The following is a 23041-nucleotide window of genomic DNA, read 5'->3' on the forward strand; positions in this document are numbered from 1 at the left end:
CCACCTCCTGCTGTTCCACAAACTCTTAATCCTGCTCAAAAATTCAAGCCTGTTCTTTGGCTCTTAAAACTCACTGGGGAATCTTCTGCTCAGTTAGTGATGTGTTATACTGCTGGGAAAAATAGAAGACCATGAACTACAGCTGTATTTTTTTTTTCTATCATGAGTCCCAAAGACAAGCTCTGGTGAGTTTAATGTCAGGTTGATGGCTATAAGGGGACTTTTAGGGCAAAAGGCTCAGATTCCGTAGCCCCTATAGGCTAAGTTCAGCCACTATCCCAACTCACCAGTGAAAGAGACACAGTCATAGAAAGCAGAGACGTGAGATGTCATCAGTTTTAGGAGTAGGAGCAGTTCCAGGGCTCCAGTGAATGCCAGTTCACTTTTAAAGCATTAGTGTGAGATGTAGGCCTAACTACAAGAAGAATTGGAGAAGAGTACAGGTTTATATAATTAAACAGGCCTGTCAAAGGGTGACCAAAGACCATTGTCCCAGCTCAGCTCTAGTTAAGACGTTATTATGGCTATCAGTGGGACAGGGGACAAGCCTGGGTTTTACAAGAGGAGTTCCTCCAGAGTGTAGCCTTGCCACTGCAGATAACTATTGGGCTGGGTGGGCTCTGACGTTGGAGATATTGCTGTTCCTGGAAACCAAGGTGACTGCAGATTTAGGACAGTAATTTATCTCTGCCTTCTTCGAAGAGGGAGGAACAAGCAAGCTTAACCAGATAGACACTGATTAGATAAGGCAGAGTCAAACAAGAGTGTGTGACAGAGACAGATGCAAACTGAAAGCAGAGACATCAGGCCTCCTCCATCTTGTTGCTACTTACCTTGTGTGCCCACACAGGGAATCAATGCTTTTTGGCAAAGATGGCTTCTGAATGATATGGGTCCAGGTCCCACGCCCACCATTTACCTGCTGCATGAATCCAGCAAGCTGATTGGTTGTATTGATCTTCGGTTTTATTTCCTGGAACGTTGGGGTCACAATCAATTTCATATAGGATCATTCTGCGTTCAATTTACCTATGTAAAGTACTGGGTGCATCTTGCAACGCTCCTAGTATCCTCAATAAAGGGTGGTTGTTTCCTTATTGACCCTTTATTCATCTTGGAAACACCCCTGGGAATCCTGCCTTCCTTCTCAGGTTCTTGGCAGCAGACACTGAGATGCATTTGAAAGGAGTTAAAATAAAAACCACCTGGACAGTTTTTACTTGCATCACCAACTCGGAAGCACATGGTGCAGGGGCAGGAAGACAGGCGTGTTCTTCGAGAGTGCTGCCTTGTGTCAAGCATCAATGTCCTCCTCCCAGCAGCCACCGTCCCTCCTCCTTACTCTGTGCCTTTCTGAAAGGGTGGGTACCTCTACATATGGAAAACAGCTTCTCTGTAGGGCCTATAATATGCTAGAAATTCCAAAACAGAAAAGACCCCAGCAGGGCACTGGCTCCACACTGGCAAATAAACCTGCTATCCCGCACCATCAATGGTACTGCAATGTGCTTTCAATTATGGAGGGAACTGAAGTCCTAACTTCAAGGAATAGTTTCTTGCCCCATGCAGAAAGCCTGCAGGGCACTGTCTTGGTTCATCAGCCCAGTGAAGGCGTCTAGAGTCAAAGGGAACCTTCTCCATCTGGGTGACATTGTCAACCCCAGCAGCTACCAGTTCCTCCACAGTATATCTGTCCTTGACTAACTTGGGGCAGGAGGACAGTGGGTCACCTACCCAAAATGCATTCAAGGGTACAGTCATGAAAATCAAGTCAGATGATAACTTTCTCTTGTGCCATTGAGAATGATTCATGATTTGCTCTGTTCCTGTGACATTTGAAAAATGGCACCTGTCTAAAAAAGAAAATTGTGTCCATGGGTAAAAGAATTGAAATAAAAGTCCTTTATTAGAAGGAAATTTAAATTGCTTTTAAAAATGGCATCCTGCTCTTTCTAGCCTACATATAATCTAAGACATCAACAATTAAAGGCACAGTATAAGCATTAACTGGGTTGGTATGAAGACCCAACCATGAAAATGGGCATTCAGAAAGGATGGAGATATTATTCTTCAAGCTTGTGTATCTGTGATAAAACTCTAGGACTACATTTGTTGTTAATCCCTAAAGTCACAAAAGGTAGCCAACAGCAGATGGGGAGATGGCTCAATCCATACAGTGCTGCACATTCACAAGGACCTGAGTTTGGATCTCTTGCATCTGTCTAAGAGCTGGTTGCACTTCTACAATCTCAGTGATAGAGAAATAAAAACAGAATGATCCGTGGAGCTTGCTAGTGGATCAGTCTAACCAATCAGTGAGTACCAGGTTCAAGGAGAGACCCTGTCTCAAAAACTAAGGTGGAGAGCAATTGATCTGAGTATCCCTACAGACTATAAAACAGGTGAGTTGTCTAATGGTCCTGAGGGCTTCTTGCCTTGTTTCTCTTACCTAGCACTTTGATAATAGGAGCCACTAAGCATAATGAGAAATTCTGATTGTAAATGGTCTACTTTCTGGTCTTGACTTGTCTGCCTGACATTCATTGCTGGATCATTCAGTGTGTGTGTGTGTGTGTGTGTGTGTGTGTGTGTGTGTGTGTGTGTGTGTGTGTCTGGAGATTGTATATATGTGTTTGTGTGCCTGGGTTTCCCTTTTATTTATTTATATTTGACCATGAGACTTGAAAACTTAAAAAACAAAAACATTTCAAGGAATACACATTGTGAGAGAAAAAAAGTCACACTTGCCTCATCCTGGAGATATTAAATTATACAGGTTTATATAGCTCTAAAACAAGCCACTTCCTAATTTAAGACATTTTTCTCCTTTAAAAAAATGTATTTCTATACTTATTTGTCATTCTCTTTTTTATTCATTTACCCATTCATTTGTTCATTTATCATATGAATCTCAGAGCTCTACCACACAGCTAGTGGATCAGTCTAACCAATGAGTACCAGGTTCAAGGAGAGACCCTGTCTCAAAAACTAAGGCGGAGAGCAATTGACCTTCGTATCACTACAGACTATAAAATGGGTGGGTTGTCTAATGGTCCTGAGGGCCTTTAAGTTACATATATTGATATTTAACAAGATTTCAAACCTAAAGATGCAAGGAAAACTGATGGTTTTAGCTTCACTTCTCCATAAACTCTCAGCCCATAAGTCCTAATCACCCTTAACAATTTCATCATCAGTCAGGATGTCCCCCTTGCAAGCAAGGTTGAATGACTACCTTCACTTGTTCTCCGCAGCCCCAAGTGCCCTTCTCTTTCAGTGACTTTTTTTTATCTACTATCCTCTCCATTCATCTTCAAAGCCTTTGTGGTTTTCCTCCGAGTCTTCACTCAAACTCACATCTTCTCACAGGTCCTAAACTGAGAGCATCCTCTTGACTTGCTACGTTCTTTCTCCAAGATAAGACATTGTTCAGATTTAGATGTGAGATGTTCCTTACCAGCTCCCGGTGTCCCAGATGAGGATGCTATGCTGGGAGGTGAATCCTAACTGAAAGAAGTGGGTTACTGGGGGAGGGGAGAGCAGTTAGTAAAGTTCCAGATCGAGCAATAAAGGCAGAGGGGCCTAGCTGCCACACCCTACATCCATGAAACTGTGAGCTAAGATAAACTATCATTCCCATAAGTTGTATATGTCAGATGTTTTGTCCCAGGGATGAGAAATGCAAGCACACTTGTTCCCTTCTTATTAAGCATCTGTGAGTTTCTTCCTCAGGGCCCCACACGCTCGCCACCTACTCCTCAAACCTTCATGCTCTTGGTCTCTGGGCCCGCTTCCCTCAGTATTCACCAAGAACCATTCATCTATCACACCCATGGTGATTTGCCTACCTCAGGATTTCTGGGCTTGACCACCTTTCCTAGGGGAAGTGCTCAGGTCCCTTGGCACCCAGCCTCCTGTGTCATTGTGCCCGCTCTTCTTCTTCTCTGAGTCTTTTGGGTTCCAATATTGATCCCTTTGGCTCTCCACCTCATCTAGGGATAGATCCAAAGGTCACTCCTCCTCTTATTCTCCCCCCTCTGTTCGCACTTAGAATCTCCGTGTTTGAACTCCATTCTATTCTTGGTCTAGTTTGCCCATGGCTGACAAATACAAGGGAGGCTTACATTCTGTTTGACAAACAGGATGCTAACTAAGTAAACGGGTCAACAAGGTACACCTGTCAGAAAGGGACTGTCAGACATAATGACGCTGTTGCTGAAATCCAGATGCTGAAAAAATAGCATGGCAAGTTCTATGTATGCGGTGTGCATGGATGTGTTTGCACATATGTGTGGAGACCGGAGGGAAATTGAGTGATGTTGCTCAGGTACCATTGATCATTTCCCCCCTTGGACGTTGTTTGCCCCTGGTGTGGAAATCCCCAAGTACTCTAGGCTGACTTGACAAGGAATCCCAAAGGTCTGCCTGCCTCAGTCTCCTCCTGTGCCACCAAGCCACCTCTTGTGAACATGGATCCTAGGGTCAGTCAGATTCTCATGCTTGCCGCTTTACTGACCCAGCTATTTCCCTATCGCCCAAAGTTCTAAGGGAGGAAAGAAGGCACAAGGACGTATACAAAAGAAGGTAAAATTAATTAATTGATTGAATGATTGATTGATTATAAAGAAAAAAGAAAGAGGAGGAAGAGAGCAGGTCCAGAAGCCCCGAAGCAGAAACAAACAGAGGCCAGCTGCAATAAGAGAGGGGGAAGACACTAGGCAGGGAGGAAGTGTGCTAAGCTGCGGAAGGGTGGGAAGCCTTCCACAGGGCAGGTCTTCCAGGAGAGGGTGAGCATGCCTACTTTCATCCCTTGGCACCTTCTGCCTAGAGTGCCTTTATTTATATCGCAGCTTTTTCCTCCTCTGCTACAGATACTTTGAATGAGAGCAAGTCAGGTCTGCCTTGTTTTCTAACCTATACAGCACTAATCACTGCTGTAGTAAATGTGTTACACTTCAGTGAAAGGCACAGAATCGAGTAGAAAAACTGTGTGAAGACCAACACTTTCCCAAGTTAAAGCCAGCCCTGGAGTCAATGCTGTAAATAACAGCACAAAAAATGATCAGTAACATTTGGTCACCATAGCTAAGACAAGAGTCCCATGTTTCCCTGCCCCCTCACCAGTCGGAGAGTTCAGCATCTCCTAAAGCCAGTCATCTGGGAAGGGTTTTAGGGCCTGTGCATGTTTGTCATCTCCATGGGGCCAGCTGTGGCCAGAGGAGAATTCTTAACACAGGCTGAATTAACTTGAAGACTTTCTTGGGGAAATAGTCCCTACATTATGAAGTTGGTGACGCCACTAATTAAAGAAATATTTTCCTGAGCCGCTGTGATCTGTCACAAGAAGTGTTGACTATTGATGACATGCACATGACTTCATGCATTCCAAAGAGTGAAATTCACAGATGTGAGTGGCTGCTTCTCATGCCCATAGCTTCTGAGACAAGATGCTGAGAGTGCCCCACAGTTTAGGATTCAGTCTGGAGATGGAAAGGCCAGGCTGAAGTATCTGCTTGAAAGTTTCTGCAGCCTAGATTCCATGGGAGTCTGAACTTTGGCATCTATGTTAGTCAGCATCATGGACCTCTAACAGTGCTGGAGGTAATCAGCTTACAGAGCAGAAAGATTTACTTGGGCTCACCATTTGGGATTGGTCCATGATGGTTGCCCCTATTGCTTCAGGCTGGCAGCAAAGCAGAGCATCATATGGCAAGCTTCTGAAAGAGCAATGTCACTTACATTGTGTCCAGGAAGCAAAGAAACAAAAAGACTGACTGGGGCAGCACCGGCTCCTTCAAGGGCACCATCCCCTCCCACCATGGCCTAAAGATTTCCATGAGCCTCTCCTGACCAAGTTTCTCCCATTCCCAACAGCATAGCCCTGGGTATCATGTCTTGAACATAGGCCTTGATGGAACTCCCCAGATGGGAACTATAACAGGATCCTTCTCACAGAAGAATGATTTACAAACTGTGATAAGGTTAACGTTGCATTGTTTTGGAAGCCATCAAGCCTGAAAAACTTGCTTATTTAAGCTCAAAGCTTTGAAAATTCTCGGTAATAAGTAGCTCTTATCTTAATTGTACAGAGCCACAAAAATGAAATATTACAAGAGTTTCCTTTGATTAGGTCTGGCTCTAGACACAAGCTCCAAAGATTAGTGCTGTATGTCTCAAGTTGCAGGGCGGGTGGGAGGGGGATGCAAACATAGTGGAAACTCAACTTGACATAGTGGACTGATTCCCACATGAACTAAATTGCCATGCAGTAAGCCACTCTGAAAAAGTGAGGTTTTACCAAATGCAAGCAGATACATCTCCCATTTTCTCTGTCTCGTTTTCTCACTAGAACATGCCAATGGTTTCTCAAATTCCCCCAGAAGGTCAACAACCTCATTGTTCTGGGCACTCAGAGCAGACATGGTTTTATTGAGTGCATCAATTTGAAAAGCAAAATAGACTTGAAAAATGATTATATCAGCATCCAATACCGTCCTATGGCGTGTTTTGAATTGTATTCATTTGATAAAATATTCAACAAGTGCTGAACATGAGCACATTTCTATTCCTAAGAGCCAACAAACAGCCACACTCCAGGGGAGTTTGGACATCTATTGCAAATGTCATACTGACATTTCAATGATCTGATCAATTGTTCGATTCCTCCCTCTCTCTTCCCTTGCCCTCCCCAGCCTGGCTGGCACCTTCCCAGGGGTTCCACTGCCTACCCTCTCCACATCCCTTGGCCATCTCAGAATTTTGAGCTGCCTGACTGCCACTCCCAACTCCTCCGAGCTTGTCTCCTTGTCCTCATCTTTAGTCTCTTGTCATGTTGGACATGTAATTTGTCTTCTAAGATATAGAAAGCTTTAATGGCTCCTGATGATCCAAATGCCTGAACGGAAAAGCCTTTATTAATACAATCATATGATCAACTAAGTTGGAAAATAGGTTTGAAAGCGCTACTTTTAAAAGTTTTCATGAATTCCCTTACTATGCATATACCTGTGTGTGCATGCAACCATGCACGTGTACATGCAACCATGTACATGTATAAGCAAATCACAGAATCTGTGTGGAGGTCATAGGACAATTTACAGGGGTTGCTTATCTCCTTCCCTTGTGTGGGTCCCAGGGATTAAACTCAAGTTCTCATGAAGCAAGTCTCTTCATTCTCTGAGCCATCTCACCTGACTGAAGGCAGTATTTCAGCAGCATAATTATACAACATTTGTTTATTACAAAGTCATGCTATGGGAACCATATTTGGGTCCCATGATAGCATAGAAAATTCTGGAGATCTCTCTCTCTCTCTCTCTCTCTCTCTCTCTCTCTCTCTCTCGCTCACTCGCTCACTCCCTCGCTTGTTCTGCTAGTCTGTGAGCATGGACAGGCACAGGCCTGAGTATTTGTAAAGGCCAATGTAGTTTTTCACGTTGACCCTTGTTGACATAGACAATAGATGCCCAGAAAGATGCCATTAAAAACACCCTCACAGGGGCCCAGGACCTAATAGAAGGAATTCTATGTCTGTGCTGTTCTGGATTGAGACATGCTAACATCAGCAATGTGAGGTACAGCCCGAGATGCTGCGACTCTGAGGCTCATTTCTGTGTGGAAATGGAAACTTCAGCATCGTCTACGATGTTAGTCCTCCCCCCTTGTGTGTTGGGGGCTGTTAATGAAGGCTAAATCCAACCTTTCCAGCATCCTCTAGGCTTAACATAAACCACAGATATTAGTCAGCTCAGACCTTCCCAGCTCACTCTGGTACACTGGTTTCTAGTAAGTGGGCTCTGGAATCCACCTGCCCTCTCCAGAGTGACAATTTCAGGCATGTGACATGTGGGCCATTAGAAGACCTCTGTGTCCTTTGTTCAGCTATAGACAATGACAGTATGGAAGAGCAGATGTACAGAAGAGCTCATGGCCAGGACTGTCATTTCCAGCATCATAACTGTCTTCTGGCCTCTGTCCACTTCCATCTTTTGCTTTCCATTCTCCAAGCCCTTGGCACACTCTCAGCTCTGCTTTTAGTCCTGGAGTTGCCAAAGCCTGGTGTGGAAGGGCTAATGTGGTCCTTCCTTTCCCATGCCTGGGGGATTTTCCTACCCGTCTGTAGAGGCTTACCCTGATTTAAAGGCAGCTGCTGAACCCCTGCACAGCTCATAGTGATCTCTTCTGAGGTCCTGAGGCATTTCTGAAACCTTCCAAGCTTCCTCATGTGGGCACTCAGCTTGCTTGCAATCATTTGTCTAGCTAGCTTCAGCCTCACAGGGCCCATGAAGGAGGGCCATGTTTCATTTCCAACACAGTACAAGTCCACTACACTACACTACACTACACTACACTACACTACACTACACTACACTATACTATACTATACTATACTATACTATAGAGAGACTGACAGAATCAGTGGATTATCAAGTGAGTGATTGAATGAATGAGTGAGTGAATAAATGACTGTCTGGCTAATTTGCTTGAGTGTCTGTCTCCCCTCATTTAGTGCACACCATACTTTGTCACTTCTTCTATGACAAATGTAGAGATCCATGTTGATTGTTAACTCATTAAATAGTTGACAATTTTGGTGAAAAGGCTAGTAAAGGAAAAGAAGTTAGAGGAAAGATAAGTGAACAAAAAGACACAGCTAAATCTCAACTTGATTATGTTCCCATGGCAAAAGACCACTATAAAGTCAGCTAGTAGCCATCCATCAGAGCTTGTAGGGTGACCAACATCACAGGGTGGAATATGTCCAGTTAATCAAAGTTACCGCACATGACTCTGGGAAACAAACCTTTGACAACTGCCCAGGCGAACCCGAAATGCTTCCTAGGATAAGAGCATACTGTCTTCTCTCCAGGACTCTCCAGCACTCCCTGACTTGCTGACAAGATAGTGGAGGCAGAGATAAGGCTTCTGGGAAGTTATCACATCTCAGCTTACTGGTTGCAGCTCTGCTTTCCACTCACCAGCAAGGACTCTTGTACTTAGGATCGGGCCTAGAAAGTTCCACTGAGTGCATTCTTCCGGCTCTTGGGTCTCTGAGACATCTACCTGTGCTTGAATTTTCTGGTTGTCACTCAGCATACTGAGGCAGGGTCAAGTTGGAAGCAAATGGGGTCACTTTCTTTATACTTTTTAAAAATCCCAACTCATAGTTATGGGGTTCCAAAGGAATTCCTCACGTACCTCATCATCTGGTGGTGCATCCATGAAGGCGAATGCTAAGGGCCTGCCTGTGTTTAATGCTCAGGCTCCATTTTATGACCTTGTTTCCAGCCAGATGAAGGTGAGGTGGTGGCTTCCACCTCTGACCAGGGCTGGCTTCTTCCTGGAAGTCTAGAACAAAAAGTAAGGAAATGAAGGGTAAGTCACTGGCTTAACCTGATAAGAAGGGAGAACCAACCAAGTATACAACACCTTCATTCTCTCTCTCTCTCTCTCTCTCTCTCTCTCTCTCTCTCTCTCTCTCTCTCTCTCTCCCTCTCTCTCTCTCCCATCCTCCTTCTGGAAGAGGTGACAAGATTTCCAGCAGTGACCCTGGCCACATAATGAAATGAGCTGTGTTAGTTGCTTTCTCTCAGAGAGCACGTGAAGTCTCTCAGCCCCGCTCATAGAACGGACTGTTCTCAGGCAGGAACTGGCTCAACTGTGAGCCTCTACAGAACCCCGCCTGGCAGATTTGTAGACTGTGGTGCCCATGAGACACCTTAAGTTTTATGACTACATATTTAAGCATTTATGAGATTTGAACTGTGTTGCATTAAAATGGGAAAAAAGTGAGGGGGAAAACATCCCAAGGCTTGCAGCAAGAGTAATTAGCCCCAAAAGTTTCATAAAGGGTTTGATAGCATTCTAGCTCGAAGCTCCTTCCCCAGGACTGTAGGAGAGAACGGGAAGAAAGGAATGCATTAAAACTTCACTATAGCATTTTGAAAACTTACAGGGCCAAACCAAGCAGCTGGACTCATGTTCATAAGGAGACTCAGCCTCAATCTAAGGTACCAGATAAAAATTTTACTGGGGAGAAAATATTCAAGACGTGAGCTTGACTGTTTTCATCATACCCATGAAAGAAATTTCTTTCTTCTCTCCTGGTATCCATTATCCTAGGGTTGGCATTAGTCTGCTTGGCTTCATGCCCCCCTAGCATCAATCTGTTTCCTTGTTGTACCTTGGTTGCCCTGACTGGTACCAGCAATGGGGCCAATGTAACTGACTAGATGCTGGAATCAAACCTGTGTAAATTCTGCTCTAGTGACACAGCATAAACATGGCTCAGCTTGACCTGGGCCAACTGCTCCAGGACAAGGGCCAGGCCAACAGCATCACCAGTGTTTGCTGAGGAGATGGAATTTTCTTTCTTTCTTTCTTTCTTTCTTTCTTTCTTTCTTCCTATATATGTATATATATATTACATGTATATATATATATATATATATATATATATATATATATATTTTAATTAGGTATTTTCTTCATTTACATTTCAAATGCTACCCCAAAAGTCCCCCATACTCTCTCCCCCCCACTCCCCTTCCCCCCACTCCCACTTCTTGGCCCTGGCATTCCCCTGTACTAAGGCATATAAAGTTTGTAAGTCCAATGGGTCTCTCTTTCCACTGATAGTTGACTAGGCCATCTTCTGCTGCATATGCAGCTAGAGCCAAGAGCTCTTGGGGTACTGGTTAGTTCATACTGTTGTTCCACCTATAGGGTTGCAGACCCCTTCAGCTCCTTGGGTACTTTCTCTAGCTCCTCCATTGGGGGCCCTGTGATCCATCCAATAGCTGACTGTGAGCATCCACTTCTGTGATTGCCAGGCACGGGCATAGCCTTACAAGAGACAGCTATAAGAGGGTCCTTTCAGCAAAATCTTGCTAGTGTATGCAATGGTATCAGCGTTTGGAGGCTGATTATGGGATGGATCCCTGGGTGTGAGATGGAACTTTCTAAGCAAAGCCCTTTGCTTTAATGTTACAAAGAGAGCATATTTTATTTGGGTTTATTTTTAGCAAAAGTTCTATCTGGATTCTGTGTCATTGCCCTAGACCTTTGCTGTAGGAGAGAGTGAAAAGTACTACTCACAGTTATACTTTTAGAATAACTAAACTACAGCTTAAAATTCATTATACATGCATACATACATACACACACATGAATATATACCACATGTAACCTTACAAAATCAGAGATTTTATTACATAAACAACCATACCACATACCTTGTTTCCCTTTTTTAAAAAATAGTAAATCGGACAATATGTCTTTTTAAAGTCTGAAGGTGTGCGCATGTGCGCAGGAGCCTGAGGAGAATGTCACGTGTCTTCCTTCCTCTATCACTCTGCTTTGTTCGTTTGAGACAGGGGTCTCTCACTGAATCTGGAGCTCACTGGTTTTTGCTGAGGCTGGCGACCAACACACCCTGGTGATCCTCATGTTTCTACCTCACTTCAGCTCCAGGAATAGGGCCTTACAACCATGCCAGACTTCTTGCATAGGTGCTAGAGGTTCCAACTTAGGTCCTTACGCTTGTGCCTGAAATGCTCTTACTCACTGAGCCGTCTCCCCAGCCTGCACATAGGTTTTCTTTGGTAAACCTTTGCCATCCGGGAGAAGAGTTTCTGTGTTCACATGAAGTTGAGAATTCTATTTTAAAACAAGTTTAAAAAAAAAAAAAGATTTATTTTATTATTATATCTAAGTACACTGTAGCTGTCTTCAGACACACCAGAAGAGGGCATCAGATCTTATTAAGGATGGTTGTGAGCCATGTGGTTGCTGGGATTTGAACTCATGACCTTTGGAAGAGCAGTCAGTGCTTTTACCCTCTGAGCCATCTCTCCAGCCCCTTTAAAACAAGTTTTAAGAGGCTGGTTTGTAATGTCTGCCTTGCCTGAGCATCCTAATCTAAGAATAGGCAAGCCGTGATGCCCTGTCACTGTTCTAATCTACACGGGCTCAGGGCCACTGACGCTCTCCCTGCCCTTGGCAAAGCTTTAGTTGGTAGTCACTGGCGGATACCTTCAAGATGGACTCCTGGGAGAAGGCTTCTTTTGCTCCTCCTGTTTGTCTTCAGTGGCTCTACTTTATGCTCCCCATGAAAAGTGCAGGGGCCTCCGCGGTGGGGAGCCGTACTAGAGAAGTCAAGACATTTGAGACGTGGAGGGACAGCTCCTTATTGCCTCTAATGAGCCTTCCCCAGTTTCATTGCAGCTGAATCAGAAACTTTCTGACTCATTTACCCTGTCTCAGAGCAGTTCTCTGAGTGAGTGACCTACCATAGTAGGACAAAGAGGCCATCATGAAAACTTACTACCTGGAACAGCAGGCTCAGTGGTTGCTGGGATCCGGGCACCCATCCATGCTGACAACGCTCCCCAGAAGCACCTACACAAACAGCCCCTGTAGCTCCTTCCTTATCCCTATTGTTCCCCGTGACCTTCTGTTCTGTTCTGTCTCGGGCCCATGATGCCTTGAACTGTCAGTGAGGTCTCCAGAGGCCATGTAAGGAAGGGAGCAGGAACTACCATTCTGGAAAACCCCAGGCATTGTAGCCATGGTCATGTGTGTACCATGTGTATCAATCTAATGAATGCCTTCTAAAGACAGTGCTGTATTAGGCCAAAGGGAAACTGATCCTACTACACAGCAAAAGAAGGTATCTTCACTCCTCCCCATAGATCCTTAGGTGGCTCTGGCCACCTTCCTCCTAAGAAATTAAATCTAATTATGATTCTAGGTGCTTGATTTCTCGGCAGCAGAGAAGCCCCCAGATTAGCTTGTTTAGCATCTTCTGCCTGATTCTTCCCCATCTTTCTTGAGAGTCCCTTAGAATTCTCCCATCCTGCTTCCTTCTTGATCATGAGTAGATGACTGGTCCCAACCTGCCCTCTGACCAGCTGTGCACTTACTGCCATGCTCAACCACCTTGGCCCAGAGTTCGAGGCAAGTTTGGAGTAGCAAACTCTAAGTAGCTCTTACAAGCTATAATCTTCCAGAAGACAAAGGCAGACAAAGGTCTGTGTGCTTTGTGTTGTGACAAATGTCCATGAGAAATTATTTCAAAAGAGGAAAGATTTCTTTACGTTCATGGTTTTGCGGATATCCATTTGTGGTTGGCTGCTTTCATTATCTCTAGAACAGGTGAAGCAAGGCATCATGGCAGAGGGTGTAAGAGCAGAATTGCTCACTTCACAGTAGCTGGGAGGCAGGGAGAGTAAAATACACCCTAGGTGATTCCTCCATGTTCCTGTTTTGTTTTATCTTGGACCCTGATAGCTGTGGTGGTGCCATCCACTTCCAGGGAAAATGTTCCCCTCTTTCTTAAGTCTCTGGAATTGCCAAGGACATGTGCGTTGATACTATATCTCATGTCTCTCCGTCCAACCAAGTTGACAATGAAGATTATCACAAATAGCTGGTTTAAAGGATCCAAATGAGTAAGACCTATCATGACACTGTTGTTCTCAAAGTAGCTGCCATATCCCTCCCCTTCATGACCTAGCTCATCCCCTGTCTCCCTCTCAGTCCTTTCAGAATATACCAGGCAAGGGTAGAAAGAATCAAAGATGGATTTGTTCCTGTTCTAGACTCACATCACGTATGTTGGCAAAGAGAAATAGTTCCAGACCAACAAATGGACATGATGCAGAAATCTAATTTTAACCCAAGGCCATGCATTTCTACAAATGCAACAAAAATGATGGCATATGTGGTATCAAATTAAATTCAAGGGTACCTGTGTTTTGAATCTGAAATCATTACCTCTCGTGGACGTGAGGAGGGAATCCACATTCTTCCCAGTTCCCACCACAGCACATGTCGTATTCTTAAATAGGAGGGAAGAGAGCCAGAGAGATGCCTCAGCATCTGAGAGTGCTTTCTGCCCTGACAGAGACTTAAGTTTGATTCCCAGCATGCATTTCAGGCAGCTTGTGACCACCTATAATTCCAGCTTAGGGAATCTGACACCACACCTTTTTTGACCTCTCCATGCACCTGCACATATGTGACAGACAGACAGACAGACAGAACGCACGCACGCACGCACTTTAATAAAAAAAAAGAAATAATGAAACAAAGACAAAGGTTGGGAGAAGGGGAGGAAAGGAAAAGGGGAGGGAAGGAAAGGGGAGGGAAGAGGGAAGGAGGGAGGAAGAGAGAAGAGAAGAGAAGAGAAGAGAAGAGAAGAGAAGAGAAGAGAAGAGAAGAGAAGAGAAGAGAAGAGAAGAGAAGAGAAGAGAAGAGGGCAGTCTGGCTGCTCACCTCTGAAAGAAGTCAACCTATGACCTTGATCTCAGTTGACACTACTCTGAGTCCCCCAGGGAAGCAAAGACACAACATGAACTTCACTTCCTCCAAAACCTCATGGACTGCTACAGCAGTGCTCACTCCCTAACTCATGAGCTCCGACTGGAAAGGACAGGATCCCAACACATACTTTTGAGTCCTGTTCTCATACTCATTGTCATCAAAAAGCTACACCATTTGCGTAGGCAGATCATTAGAAACTAATCCTTTACCAAGCCTCCCAAGGTGTGGATTGCTTCACCATTTACAAAATATTTTAACTGTCAGGGCATAGAACCCTGTTTCTTAACTAAGTAATGATCTGGGAAAAGCCATTGGCTGTCAGAAATCAGATGTTACATGGGCTGACACCAACCTTCCTTGTGACATGGTTCAAAGTTGTCAGAGAGAATGGTCTCAGGATAGAGGAATTGATCATTCATGTTGTTTTTGGCTCTGCAATGTAATTCCAGGGTTTTGTTCCATTCTATATTTAGTCATGCTTGCCGTTAAGAATACTTTCATATCCTTGACCCTTGACATGTAGACTTTTTTCTCTAGGGTGGGAGTAGGAAGTAAAACATTTCAAACTTTCACATTAATGTTGGGAAAGTACAACCCTCAGAAATGTGGCAGTTTCTAAAGTCTTAGCCAAGAACTCACCATCCAGAAGTTTATATTACAAATGAAGCCCGCTCTTTATGCCAGGGAAGCATGTCAAAGGTTGAGAGCTAGGCTGGCCAAGTGCAAATGTTTCCTGAGGAATTAGAATTCTCAAATAATGCATTCCAGCTGTTACCTTCAGAAACAGGGAGGCAAAACGGGTTGGTAATCTCAGGATAAAATAAGACAGAGATCCAAAATATAACTAAAATCATGTGGCGAATGGTGTTCCAAACCCCAAATGATCTCCAGACTGGTTCCTCTCCTTAATCTCACCCTACATTGATTAATCCCATGAGACTCTGAACAATTTGAACCGCACGATTTGTACCAGGGTCGAATTCCCTGCAGCTGTTTGATGGGGCGTGCCTTCCCATGTAGACACCCTGTCCTCCCAGCCTGGAGTTTCTCAGTTTTGGTCCCATTGACATTTAAGGCCATCTAGTTGTTTGTTGGGGGAAAAATTAATTATCCTATAAACTATAGGATGTATAGCAGCCTCTATCCACGAGATACCAGACATTCCCTCCAGTTGGTAACCAAACATATCTCTAGATGTGTCCACATGTCCCTAAGCACTAAGAAAAGGCAAACTAATCTGCCTAGCTGAGAACCCCTGTTAATGCCCTCCATGCCCAACTCAAATCTTCACCAAGATTCAACATAGCATCTGCTGGGTATATCCATGCAAATGTGACCCATGTCGGGTGTATATGTGCTAAATGGCCTGCCCATGATCTGTAAGGACAAAACAAAAAGTAACAAATTAAAACCACAAAAGTGATTTCTGAAAACCTCTAGCATTGTGGGGCCTTTATGATGGCATATATTCAATGTCTTTCACTGAAGGGCTTTAAAAATTAGGAGACTATCTGTAGAGAATTGTAAAAGTACGTAGTGCAGAATCCTCTGAAAGTCCCGTTTTCAGAGTTTGTTTGATTTTTCTGGCTTGACAAGAAGGATGAACAGAAAGGCCTGTGAATATACAGGAATACAAAGGAATTTAAATCATTTCATTATCACAGAAGTGTTTCCCCCATTTTACTGATGAACTAGGCAGAGAAGGGGAAATGCAGGGGTGTGTTTAAATGGAACAGTAAAAGATAGAATGGAGAGATTAGTGGCTCACTCACACTGTATTATGACACTTACAGTGAAGTCATTTGCCTCCTGATAAATGTTTCTGAAACCACGTGGTGCTAACTGCTCTCCCATCCTTTAGCTGGAAATGGATTTACACATGGAAGCGCTTTTTAAATTTTAATTTTAAGTCCTTTTATAAATTTCAATTTTATTAATCTCCACTATAAATCATAATTTATGAGTCCCGATGCGCAGAGGGCCTCGGGGTTCTCAGTCACATAGGATAATGAATGTCACCCAGTACTTCACTAGACACAGCTTGGGTGTAGAAGGGCTTAATGCCATGCCACTCAACTGGAGATGAGTCTAAGCCTACCAGACAATCCTTTATCGGTTTCCACGTTAAAAGGACTAACATGGGGTTTAGGAGAGAACTCGGTCAGTAAAAGGTTTGCATTGCAAGTAAAGGTTTGCATTGCAAGTATGACCCTCAGAACCCACATAAAACAACAGCCTGGTGTAATAGTGCACAAGGATGCATATTATACAGTGGGCTAAAGGGAGGCAGAGGCAGTCAGATCCCTGGAAGCTAACTAAACGGTCTAGCCCATTTGGTGAAGCTTCTGGCCAATGAGAGAGCCTGTCTCTAACAAAAAGCTGAAACTGATGACTAACACTGGAAATTGTTCCCTGACCTCCACATATAGGCACACACATGTACCAATACACCCACACATCCAAGTACACACACATACATACTTATGTGTACCTCACACACATGCATGTGTGTGGGCACATGCACATACATGAAGGAACAGCACAGGGCTGGGGCATTGGGTTGGTAAGAGGAACGGGTTTTGATCTTGTCAGCATCAGAATCTCTTGATTGTTCTTTGATTGTTCTGCATAAGCCTAGACTTTCTTTTTACTCTTTTTTTTTTTTTTTTGAGACAGGGTTTCTCTGTGTAGCCCTGGCTGTCCTGGAACTCACTCTGTAGACCAGGCTGGCCTCAAACTCAGAAATCCGCCTGCCTCTGCCTCCCGAGTGCTGGGATTAAAGACGTGCACCCGGCAAACCTAGACTTTTAAGTCTTCCCTTCTTTGCTTACTGAGTGCCTGCTCCCTAGGGCCGTGACTGCAAGTCCCTTGGGCGACTATATAATCACAACAGGAGCGTCCTGACTTCCCACACTTGTGCTGTTCTTCCTCTTCACCACAGATGTGCAGCCTCTGGGACCTCAAGTGTTGTTTGATTCTTTCTAGAGATAAAGGGATCACCCTCCAGAAGGTTGGTAGAAATGTCACCCCCAGACAGTGTTTTGCACCTACCATTTGCCTCCACGAGTCTTTCTGTTTTACTGAGGACCCAGTGTTCCTTTGACAAGCCCCTCCCAAAGCACCACTGATTCCAATCTAACTGTACACAGCAAAGAGTTCAATGACATGTGTTCAGTGGAGTAGATACAGCACAAAAGGATGCCAAAACAATTCCATGGGTGGAAAAAGCATGGTTAACATGAGTGAGCTCCTGAAAGCAAGAGAAAGTGAAACGGTCCTTTTAACAACACAATCACAGAACTTGGTCTTTGAAACATAGAGCAGCCCAAGCATCCTTGGTTCATGATCTCATTCCCATTGATAAGTGTCTTAGTCCATGTGTGCTACTGTAGCAGAGAGAATAGCACAGACCAGGAGGCTGATGAACAGCTGGGATTATTGCTCATAGTTCTGGAGGGTCGGAGTCCAGCATGAGGCTGACTCAGTGTTTATGAGGGCTGCTTCCTGGTTGCTGGATGGTCAGCTGCTCGCTGTGTCCTCACGTGGAAGAATGGATCAGTCTCTTTTATGAGGGCACTAATCTCACAAGTGATCCACTCTCATGGGTCAACTCCCAAAGCCCTACCTCCTAATCCTATCACTTTGGGAGTCAGAATTCCATATATGGGTTTGGAAAAGATGCAAACATTCAGTCTAGAGCAAAAAGCCATCCTTCTTGATCCATCCCAAGTGAGAAGATACTAACAGAAAGAAGAAGGACCCCAACTGGGTGGCAGAACTTCATCCCAGACAATGGCACTGGGACACTTGTCTCTCTACCACCACACAGCAACCTAAATGAATGACTACCTTTTTTGCACAGAACAGGAGATTCCCATGGAAAATCTCCTAGGCCCATAAGCTGTCCATCTCCTGAGTTTTCCTGGACCACACACAATGAGGGTCTGAGGGTTGCTTCTAGGACAGCACCTTCTTGGCAGAAACTATATTCACTCTCTGATACACACTCACTATAAGACCTTTCATGTTGTTTGATACAACTCACTCAGCTTGCTGGCTTGGACAAAAAGAAACCTAAGATATAGTTCTTCTGCCAAAGCCATGATAGCAGCAGGGAGACAGAGGAGGGAGAAACCTATAAAAGATGGGCTACAAAGGGACAAACTATTTTTCTTGCAATAAATTAGAAATTAAAGGTGTGCACTCTGAAAGCCCAAATATCTTTATAAACATAGATTTCAGTGGCATTGTTCTACAAAGTTTGTGTTCTGCTACCCGTTGACCAACAGATATGAAAGAGGCAGCAGGATCTCTAATGAGCAGAGAAACATGTTCAGGTGGTTATCAAAACCTCATTCAGACGCTGCTCCGAACGTCAATAAAGAAAATGAGTCTCTCCTTTGTCAAGAGTTCACATTGTGTTGTCCCCATGCTGGAAAGAGGCATGCCTGCACTTCTGCTGGCTTGAATGGAAGCTGGATGATCTGTGCCTTGATCTAGCAGTCATGAGATGTAGATATCTATAAAAAGGAAGCCTTGTGTGTCCTTGAGACCCTTAGAAGGTATCCTTCACATTTCTCACACAGCTTAATGGTGTCTCAGACTATGCTCTTTGGCTTTTGTCACAAAATGCCTACATTTCTTTCAATAGTATGAAGTTTCAATTAACCACAAAGAGATGCTTCCAGTATTCTGTAGTACTAGTATATGTGTGCGAGTGCAGTCTCACACATATACTCGCACGTGCACATACAGAGTCCAGAAGTCAAGGTGCCGTTCCTTAGGGGTAGCCATCCTTTGTGCTCACTGGCTAGGCTAGCGTGACAAGTAGTTTACCAGCTAAACTTCATCACCCCCCCCCTGTGATACATTCGATCTCACCCTGGAAGTCTGATGTTTCTCTAAGCCCTTGGTTGACTCTGGCTGCTGTTATTTCTTTATTTTTATTTTATTTTTTTCATATGAGATGCATATGAGGCATGACCCCACAGAGGTGTTCAGATTACAGTTCTGTACTTTACCCATTCTGCTTTGCTTATTGATCTTAGAAACACATCTCCCATATCTCCCTCCCTATCTTTCTTGTCTTGCCTGATTCTTTGGGGATGCTAGATCATTTCCCTCTGTCTTACATCCTCTAAGGAAAGTGGTATGAGCCAGAGACAACCACTTTGGTCATGCTCAACCAAATATTAACAAAGAAAATCAAAATTTCTCCTTATATCCAAACTTCAAGAAAAAAATTTAATGTAGAAACACCTAACTATATAAACAACTATATATACAATTATATATATAATACATGTATAACTATATATAATTACGTGTGTGTGTGTGTGTGTGTGTGTGTGTGTGTGTGTGTAGTGTATGTAGTGAATCTGGGTGTGTTAGCACATGCCAGACTTTGAGAGAGTTGAGGCAGGGGGGTTATACATTTGGGACTGGGAGAAAGAGAGAGAAAAAAAATAAAGAGAGATAAAAAGAAGGGAGGGAGAGGGGCAGAAAGGAAGGAGGGAGGGAAAAAAGAGAAAACAGAAAAGGCAAACATGATCAAAGCTTCAGACCAGCCAGGAGAGTGACCAGCTACCTGCAGTTAGAGGAGCCAGTGTGATCTTGAGCAGTGCCTGGAGAGATGAGGTCCCTGTTCGTGGGAGAAATGTCAGGCTGCCTGCCCCTTTCCATGTGCAGCCCAGTATAACATCTGCAGAGTCACAGGTTGAATAGAACATTCTGGACCTCTATTGTGGCCCACAGGGAATCGCCAGGGCATGGAGACAGTGGGAACTGTGTGTCATATGGAAAATGGGGTGGGGAGAGTGGGGGAGAAATACTAGAAATATTTCACGTGGAAAACAAACCAAGTTAGGATATGAACAGCTCTGCATCAGGCACCTCACCGGCAGATTCTTCCGTGTGTCACGCGCCGTGCTGGGTGCCAGGGAAGTGAGAGCAAAGTTGAGGACCAGGATTTCACAGAACTTAGATTATGTGTGGATCCCAAGAAAAGGATTTCCTAAACTGCAATGCAATTCATGTCAGAAACTACTTCTCCTCAACTCTAGCAACAAAAAGAAGCTGCTTGCCTCACCCTTCCCTAATCCTTCACGTTCATGTGCCTGCTTTACAAGTTTTTTAGTCTCCTTCAAGAAAAGGCCAGCTCACTTCCACTGGGAGATGTGCAGAGACCTAAGATGAGGGGGAGCCCAGAGGTGCAGGGAAGAAGAGTCCACTTGACAAGGGGTGACAGGTCAACACAGGATGACAAGGGATGGGACATGGATGTGCAACAAGGCCCTTTGAGAACAGCAAGGGAGAATGGGTAGTAATCCAGGCTCTTGCTGGCTGTAGCCACCCAGCACAAAATGGAAGATGGAGGAAAATGGCATGGAGCCATGGATCAGGCGACCTGGAGTCTAATCTTACCGTAGCCACCGTCTATCTCTGAGTCCTTGAGTAACTCACTGGTCTCCCCAGGATCAACTTTTTGTCCTGACAAAGCAGTTTCAGACCCACTTGCCTCGAAACTGCCTCTCTCCCCCAACACAGCCTGATGCCAACACAACTTAAGTCTTAAGTTAAAATTGTGGGAACAGTTCTAAGAACCGTGTGTCTTAAGTTGAGATCAAATGCATGGGATTCTGGGCTACCCTGCTTATAATTCTGCACCGTGATGTCACTTATTCAAGTGTTCATTCCTTGGAAGGAGGTCTCCTCTTGAAGCTGGAGTCCATTTATTTACCCAGCTCCTTTCTCCTAGTCTCTTTGGAATTTTCTAGTGTGGTCCTCTTTGCATGGGACTGGTTTTTAACCATAGATTATTGAGAAGAGAGACATCTTCTGCTGAATAGAGACAACTGAGGCCTGGGAGAGAAACGATCCCGGGGCCTGGTTGCCAAGCTTCATGGGCACCACTGGGCATATGGAGGTGACATCTTCCTCCTGAAGAAAGAGAACTCACAGAAAACTGGAAGGAAATGTGGTTATCTAACGGGGACCAGAATTATCAAGCGCTCAGCTGGGAAGAGAGATTGTAGAGGGCGTCTGCTGTGTTGCTCACCACCCTATAGCTCTGAGCCAGAACCGCAGATGCTTCCATGCTTCCAAAGCTGCCTGTGATTTGAGCAGGTGTGATAAGCAAGCAGCTGAAATCAGTGCAGTCCCATGCTCAGCTTTGCCTACGGGGATTTTAAGCTGGAAGCACTCAACAAACACAGTAGAGTCTCCTCTGCCTTCTCAGGAACTCCTAACACTGCAGACTTTACATATCTCGCCTTCCCAGAAAAATCAAAGCCTGTTTCATATATAAAAAAGACAATCATTGTTATATGCCCCAATACCAAATAATTAGAATCATCACAGCTAACATTTATTATCTGCTTATTACAGATTAGTTTCTGGACTATGTGATCTTCATGGGATATCTCATTTAATCCACACAATAACTATATGAGAGAGGTGTTATTGTGCCCATTCTATAGATGAGAAAGCCAAAGTTCTGAAAATTTGACTTCATTTCCCCAGGCATAGAGCAAGATTCGGATCCCCAAAGAAGCTGAGGCTAGATGCAGCTTCCCCCACCCAGGTGTGTGTGTGTGTGTGTGTGTGTGTGTGTGTGTGTGTGTGTGTTTGTATGTGTTTTATAGTGTGCACATGTGTGTGCATGTAGGGACCAGGCGTTGACATTGGCTGTCTTTCTCCATTGTTCACCACCTTATACTTTGACAGTGTCTCTCACTGAACCCAGAGCTCACCAGCTGGCTCGGCTTCCTGGACCATGAGCCCTGGGGATTTCTCTTTCTCCAGCTAGCCCTGCCTTAGGGGTTAGAGACACAGGTCAGCATGCCTAGCTTTCATGTGAGTGCTGGGGTGAGTGCTGGAGATCTAAATCCAGGTATTATGCCTGCACAGTAGGCACTTTATCAACTGCACTGTCTCCCCAGCCCAGATCGTCTTTCCTCTTTTTCTTTTTTAATGATTTTTTAAATGTGCATTGGTGTTCTGCTTGCTTGTATGTGTGAGGGTGTCAGATCCCCTGGAGCTGGAGTCACAGTCAGTTGTGAGCTGCCATGTGGGTGCTGGGAGCAGACATGCTCGAATCCTATCTACCTACTGAGAATTGTTGCCTGTCTTTTCCTCCTTTGTGGGTTTCTTTTTCTTCCACCCTTTTCCCACCCTTCCAACAGCCTAACACTAGAAAGGAGAGAAAAGAAAGATAGAAGGGAAAAGGTGACGTTATCGTTAGACTACTTCCTGCTGATTAGGTGTGTCAAGTTCCTTGGGGCAACTTTGATCTTCACAGTCGAGATATCTAATTTCTTCTTGTTTCTTCTTTTCATATGACTAATTAACAAACTACAACCAACCAACAACTCACCCAAAACTACCCACCTAGTGGGGCTCTAGCATTTATAGACCCTCTGAAAAGTTCCCAGAATTCTAAACATCACACAACCGCAGAAACTATCTGCAGGTGGCAAAAACCACGCCCTGCTAGAGCACCGTCAAATCATAGTCAGCTGCTGTGTGCACAATCTGAAGCAGCCCCACACCCCACACATTAAAATGAAAGCATAGTCTTATAATATTTCTGTGGATTTTAAAGAAACCAAAACTCCAAAATTCTTACCGCAGAGAATTAAATACAGAGAATTAATATTGACCTATGGTCTCCACTGAACATGACTTGGAGCCAGTTTTGGAAATGAGGCTGCAGCCC

At 44.3% G+C, this 23041-nt stretch overlaps 1 protein-coding gene across 7 annotated transcripts in view, besides 2 other annotated features; it reads left to right on the forward strand.

Moving 5' to 3' along the window:
* Frmd4a (FERM domain containing 4A) overlaps positions 1 to 23041 on the forward strand; it is a 596394-nt gene that overhangs the window by 329681 nt on the left and 243672 nt on the right. The window lies entirely within an intron of this gene.
* Positions 1008 to 2023: an enhancer, noted in NCBI's record as "VISTA enhancer mm419". NCBI's record gives its function as "enhancer in: forebrain[6/12]" and the evidence as "EXISTENCE:transgenic organism evidence [ECO:0001131][PMID:17130149]".
* Positions 14578 to 15359: an enhancer, noted in NCBI's record as "VISTA enhancer mm420". NCBI's record gives its function as "enhancer in: branchial arch[3/4]" and the evidence as "EXISTENCE:transgenic organism evidence [ECO:0001131][PMID:17130149]".

This window comes from Mus musculus, chromosome 2 (genome assembly GCF_000001635.26).
Source record: "Mus musculus strain C57BL/6J chromosome 2, GRCm38.p6 C57BL/6J".
Lineage (NCBI taxonomy): Eukaryota > Metazoa > Chordata > Mammalia > Rodentia > Muridae > Mus > Mus musculus.